Here is a 7,285-nt window from a genome sequence, read left to right as displayed (position 1 = left end):
TTGTGCATGAAGAACACGACGTAAGGGGTTAATATTTCAGGGGCCTCAAGTATAACACAGTGAAGTAGTCGTAGTAGTCGTAGTGGTCGTAGTAGTAGTGCGTGGAACATCCTACGACATCAACCATACCAAGCTGTGCAAGAGAGGGAGAGGTTTCGTTTGCATGAGACACGACGAAGTAAGGGACCTCGCAGTATTATGTTGAAGGGGATAGGCCGCAACGTAACTATGGAACCGACCCTCTCTCCCAGCAGTGGACAGCGACCTCTTCATGGACAGGACTACCAACAAGACCAACAAAGTCCGAATAGATTTTGGACGAGGAGACAGCGACATGTCTTTCATATCAGGATACTTGACCCCCAATTGGCTCCATGTCGCTATGTCCTGAACGTGTCTTAAACTGGCCCATCTGCGGGAACAATTAAGCCACAACGTTGTAAGTCTTTCATTATCACTGACACCACCACCACCGCCACCACCACCGCGATGTTGTCCTGTGTACCTGGTGTGTGGTGAAGTGGGCTGTGTATTTGACCAGGTGTGTGTGTTTGTATTAGTGCAGAGGAGATGGATGTGTGTATATGCGTAAATGTAAGCAAGAGTATGCGCATGTGTGTCTGTACTCGTATATATAAACATTCCACCATGTGCAGAATCCTCCCTCACAACACAACCCACCACGACCAACACACACACACACACACACACACACACATCACCGATATAAACCTTCCCTACACCACACGTCACCTGGACCATGACGTCACCCACCACCTCCCCTCAGAAACACTCACTATTTTCCTCACCTTTTCTCAGTTTATCTTCAAATCGTTTACGAACATTTCACCTGTGTATCTTACCTGGGAGCTACATCATCCTCTCTTAGGTCACCTTCTCCCGGCAGGAATATGTTTGACAGATGGCATCAAAGTTAGATATTTTTTTAAAGCGGAAACGGAGGTGTGAGTTAATGGGTCCTGACTCATCGTGCAATGCTCTGTAATTGGCTGAGATGCTTTGACGTCAGAGGATTTCGATGGGGCGTGATTGGTGAGCTGTGAATGTAGTGACGTCAGGAAAACTCGATGCTTAATTGGTCAATAGGAAATAGAAAATAAACAATGTGCTAAGTGCTTCCTTCACGAGTATCTTTAACGTCTTATTTGGTGATTAGGTTAGGTTAGTTTAGGTAGGTTAAGTCAGGTTAAGTTCGATTAGGTCAGGTTAGATTATGTTAGATTAGGTTAGCTTAGGTAACTGCTCCGACAAAACTTTCCCTCACGCAGATTCCGAAGAGTGTGTGTGTGTGTGAGTGAGTGAGTGAGTGAGTGAGATAGATGACGCAGTGGAGTAGTGGCCCGCGTGCAGCTGACCCCACAATGCAAGGCTTTAGGTTCGACTCCCACGCTGACACCCACCACAAAACCCCACGTGCCTGGTCGGGCCGAAATAACTGTCCTTCCTTCCCTTCTCCTCCATTCTCTGCACTTTCCCCTCCCCCTTTCCCCTCCTTTCTTCCCACTTCCCCCCTCTCCCCTTCCTCCTTTACCCACACTTTTCCTACCCCCACTTCCTCCCCTCACACTTTTCCTACCCCCACTTCCTCCCCTCACACTTTCCACTTCCTACCTCCTTCCTCCCCCACCTTTTCCTACCTCCACTTCCTCCCCTCACACTTTCCCTACCTCCACTCCCTCTCCCCCCACACATTTCCTACCTCCACTTCCTCTCCCCCACACTTTCACCTCCCTCCCTCTCCCCCACACTTTCCCTACCCCCACTCCCTCTCCCCCCACACTTTTCCTCCCATGGGTAGAGAAGTAGAGGAGGTAATCTTCAGGTAATCCCAAACCTCTCTCCTACGCTGTAACCAAAGGGAAACAATACTAGTACCCATCCTATCGTCCATTAAGAGACAACATTCCTAACTTTACGTCGACACTGAAGATGTTTTTCAGGTAAGTGGCTCCTGTGATATATATGTTTGTACGACGTTGTGTTTTACTTTTGATCTTTGTATGTGTGTGTTTAGTTTCCTCGTAAGTGTGTGTCTGTCTGTCCTTGATATGTCTTGTGTGTGGCCTTGGAGGTGTGTGTGTGTGTGTGTGTGTGTGTGTGTGTGTGTGTGTGTGTGTGTGTGTGTGTGTGTGTGTGTCCGGATAAATGACTTAGAGACAGCAGCTGTGACTCTTGACAGTTGACAGTCATGGCCCTCAAATCAGACAGTCGACAGGTGAGTTCTATATGCCAGTCCACGAATAAGGCATATGACAGTCCATGAATAAGACATATGACAGTCCATGAATAAGGCATATGACAGTCCACGAATAAGGCATATGACAGTCCATGAATAAGGCATATGACAGTCCATGAATAAGGCATATGACAGTCCACGAGTAAGGCATATGACAGTTTGACTTCCTCATGGGTAACATCATCACATTCCAACGTCAGGTTAGTTAAGGTAGGTTAGGTTAGATGGGGTTAATGTAGGTTAGGTTAGATGGGGTTAAGGTAGGTTAGGTTAGATGGGGTTAATGTAGGTTAGGTTAGATGGGGTTAATGTAGGTTAGGTTAGATGTGGTTAAGGTAGGTTAGGTTAGATGGGGTTAATGTAGGTTAGGTTAGATGGGGTTAAGGTAGGTTAGGTTAGATGGGGTTAATGTAGGTTAGGTTAGATGGGGTTAATGTAGGTTAGGTTAGATGGGGTTAATGTAGGTTAGGTTAGATGGGGTTAATGTAGGTTAGGTTAGATGGGGGTTGGGTAAGGTTGGGTTAGATGGGGTTAGTGGTTAGGTTAGATGGGATTAATGGGTTAGGTTATGTTAATGTGGGATTTGGGTTAGATGGGGTTAGGTTAGAGTTGGGTTAGATGGGGTTAAGGTAGGTTGGGTTGGGTTAGATGGGGTTAAGGTGGGTTGGGTTGGATGTAAGTGGGTTGGGTTAGATGGGGTTAAGGTAGGTTAGGTTAGGTGGTATGTAGGTTATGGGGTTAGGTAGGTTGGGTTAGATGGGGTTAAGGTGGGGTTAGGTTAGATGGGGTTAAGGGTTAGGTTGGGTTAGATGGGGTTAAGGTAGGTTAGGTTAGTATGGGGTTAAGGTAGGTTAGGTTAGATGGGTTAAAGGTAGGTTAGGTTAGATGGGGTTAAGGTATTAGGTTAGATGGGGTTAAGGTAGGTTAGGTTAGGTGGGGTTAAGGTAGGTTAGGTTAGGTGGGGTTAAGGTAGGTTAGGTTAGATGGGGTTAAGGTAGGTTAGGTCAGATTGATTTTACAGCGTTTGTTTATTCTACGTCGAGGAAACACTGTATGGTAACAACAATCGTATGTGAGCTAACAGTAAAAATTTGTGAGCTAACGGTGACCATTTATGAGCTTACAACATTTCTCTGTGAGCTAACAACAACCCTTTGTCAGCTAACCCAACACAGTCTACCAGCTGCAACACTTTGGCGGGGCTGACGGCCATTTCTTTTACAAATGGCAAGACTCCAAACAGAGATGTGTCGCCGCTCTATTCTAACTACGTGCGCCGGAAATCACGCCACAGTTCACCCTGGATCACCGTGACCCTAGCGGAAACTTGGGGAGGAGATTGTAATAATAATAATAATAATAATAATTAACGGTTTATTGAAAAAGTTCTGCAGCCCGAAGGCTGAAAATATACATTGATAAATGACTTATTACATACATTGGTGGTTTAACAAAAGCCTTCATTAGAGAAAGGTGAACAAAGTGAACATACAGATTAATGTAGGTGTTGAACAGCAAACACGTAGTGTAGTAACTCCCTCCCAGATGGTGTTAGGAGGGACCTCACGTGGTGTAATAGTTCCCTCACAATGTAGTGATGATGAGGGGCCTCACGTGGTGTAGTAATTCCCTCACAGATGGTGTTATGAGGGCCTCACGTGGTGTAATTCTCACAGATGGTGTTATGAGGCCTCACGTGGTGTAGTAATTCCCTCACAGATGGTGTTATGAGGGGCCTCACGTGGTGTAGTAATTCCCTCACAGATGGTGTTATGAGGGGCCTCACGTGGTGTAGTAATTCCCTCACAGATGGTGTTATGAGGGGCCTCACGTGGTGTAGTAATTCCCTCACAGATGGTGTTATGAGGGGCCTCACGTGGTGTAGTAACTCCTTCACATATGGTGTTATGAGGGGCCTCACGTGGTGTAGTAATTCCCTCACAGATGGTGTTATATGAGTGAGGTGTGGTTCCAGGCCTTCCTATCGTAGACGGATTAACACATCGCTGGTAGTTGGGTCTCACGGGCCGTTATCACTGGGTACCTGGGACCTCACTGTGTGAAAGGTCAACTTGGGTACCACTGTTACTGTTGAGTTGTTCTCACTGACTTAAGCACTGTTCACCACTGTTCACCTCTGTTTAACACTGGTTCCATTTCTTTCCTAAATGAAATAGTAACTTCTGGCGTGAACTTGTTGATATTCCGGTGGGGAGGAGGGTTCAGGGGAGGGAGTTGGTATGGGCCAACATAACAGTTGACCTGGCTGCTCCGAGAGGAGCGCCAGGTACGTCTTGACCCTTCGGTGGTCAAGGATGTGTGTGTGTGTGTGTGTGTGTGTGTGTGTGTGTGTGTGTGTGTGTGTGTGTGTGTGTGTCATAGGTTGGTGACAAAATGATGTTAGCCCAAAACAAATACATCAATATGGATTACTATTTAAATTCTGTTCCCACGTTAGACTTCTTATCTATACATGTTCAGTCGCTTGCATTTATACCTGGTACAGTGGATGGCGCGTTTTATGAAATGTGGCAGATCTGTGGAATGCTCATCTAGCATCCTTAGTCAGGCTACTATTTTAAGGTTCCTTAGTTGCCATTCCAGGAGTTTTAATACGATGTAAACATACACACAGGTGCCATATCTCACAAAACGCATCACCCACTGTACCAGGTATAAGTGCAGGTGACAGTACTGTTATACGTACCATAAATCACACGCTCATATCACCTAACCTGACATGAAGTCCTCTGTCAGGTGTCACTAAAGAGGTTTACAGTTTCACCATGACTAATCTAAACCTCTTTATAACAACACCCTTTAGTATGTACATCACAGTACGCCATCAGCGCTGTCATACAGTGTCAGGGTGATAAAAGTGAGAGACATTTATTGTACTTTAAGCATCGTATATAAATTCTGGTCTATAAATGATGACCCTTGGATTTCCTTTCGTGTTATTATTATTATTATTATTATTATTATTATTATTATTATTATTATTATTATTATTATTATTATTATTATTATATACCTGTCACATCACTTAACAATGTTGCCATTTTTGCTATTCAGTGTTGAGTCACTCAGCTTGGCATACCTGAACACCTTAAATGTCACCCAAGTCACTTTGCTTCTTCCAGTAACAAGGGGATGGGAGGGGGGAGGGAAGTGAAAGGGGAGAGGGGGGAAGAGGGAAGAGAGAGGAGAGGACCACCTACAGTTTTCAGTAACCCTATTTGCACCTCCACTGAAAATAAACTAAGCATAAAATGATAGCATCGAATATTCAAGCCTCTTCGTGTAGTGAGGCAGACTCTAAACTGATAGCATCATGTCTTAACTAATTTTGATACACTATTAACTCCTTGTGTACGGGATCCCCTCCGTGTTGAATAAAATCGTCTGGCAGGAACCAAATAAAATACTACAAACTGGGTTAAGGACATATTATCATCATATTCTTCACGTACTACATCTATTATCATCTTATTCTTCACGTACTACATCTATTATCATCATATTCTTCACGTACTACATCTTAACCACGGTATATTGTGCATAATTTTAACTACAAGTATTTTTCTGTGTAATTTAATCATCAGCATCAAAAAGAACTGCGGCGTTCAAGAAGAGCCTTGGATGGGCAAGAGAAACTGAAAAATGTAGTCCTGTGTGCCAAGTTTTGCAGCGATCGTATAATGTTCTCTCCGGGGAAAGCACCAGCAAACATAACCTGACCTCGTCTAGGGAGAAAAATAACATTGAGGGAACTTACAGACCATGAACCAAATTTCCGACACAGGGAACTAAGACGCTGCTGCTGCTAACCTGGACTCAACAACACAGTAATTTTTATCGTCAGCCGATGTTGTAAAGTTGAGGATGGTGGACCGACCTATTGTCTCAATACCATTGTGCATGAGGTCAATGTGAATGGTGTTTAAATTACATTATGTCTAAATTCAAAGAGGACAATTTGGAGAGCGAGTGTAAATGTTTTAAACAAACCTTTACCTTGGCACCAGTGACCAAGGAATACCAAAGTGCGCGCGGGCCAAAAATAATCAACCGGTCGCTCCCCCTCCTCCTACCTTCCCCCTATCCCCCGACCCCTCTCTCCTACCTGCACCCGGAGTTATATATTTTAGTAGTTTTGTGTTTCTGTATTTTAGCAAGCGTCGCACCTGCTCTGATAGCCAGCGACTACCAGTACCAGGGATGTCTTTGTACTCGACCAAGATCTATTTTTTGGGGGTAGAGATATTCCTGTAGTTGCCGGGCGGACGGTGCGCGGGAGCCTGCAGCACAGCTAACCTTGGGTGCGGCGCCAGTACTAGTGCAAATACTCCCCTGATATCTTTTTTCAATTGTACTTTTATCTACTGTGAGCATAAATTTTACTTTTATTTACTGTGAGCATAAATAATTTCTACCTTTTAATAACTTTAAGCGCAGTTAAGGAGACAATTGGTCATATTCAGGGTATATACAATTATACAGTATTGTATTGATTGGGGAAATTTCTCACTCGAATGGAAATCCATCCATGACCAAATTGTTATATTAAATATTGGAAAATCGGCATTACTAAAAAAAAAGAAAATAATAATAATACGAAGGAGTCCTGTTAGGGGTAGTACTCTAGGTTCCTCTTAAAACTGGTGGTAGTACTCTCAGCTCATCTTGAGTCCTGTTGGTATTAGTACTCTCAACTTCTCTTAAAACTGGTGATGGTACTCTCAGCTTCTCTTGAGTCCTATTGGTGGTAGTACTCTAGGTTCCTCTTAAAACTGGTGGTAGTACTCTCAGCTCATCTTGAGTCCTGTTGGTATTAGTACTCTCAACTCTTAAAACTAGTGTTGGTACTCTCAGTTCCCCTTGAGTCCTGTTGGTGGTACTCTTAGTTCCTCTTGAGTCCTGTTGGTATTCTTAAATCTTCTTAATCCCACAAGCTGAGTGCGAGGGAAGGATTACTTGCTGGCAGGGATGCTCGCAACGACAGGAGTAGTTACCATTCCTGCGTGC

Source organism: Homarus americanus, unplaced genomic scaffold (assembly GCF_018991925.1).
Source record: "Homarus americanus isolate GMGI-L3 unplaced genomic scaffold, GMGI_Hamer_2.0 scaffold19318, whole genome shotgun sequence".
Taxonomy (NCBI): Eukaryota; Metazoa; Arthropoda; class Malacostraca; order Decapoda; family Nephropidae; genus Homarus; species Homarus americanus.
The sequence above is the reverse complement of the archived record's forward strand: the minus strand, read 5'-3'. Positions refer to the sequence as shown.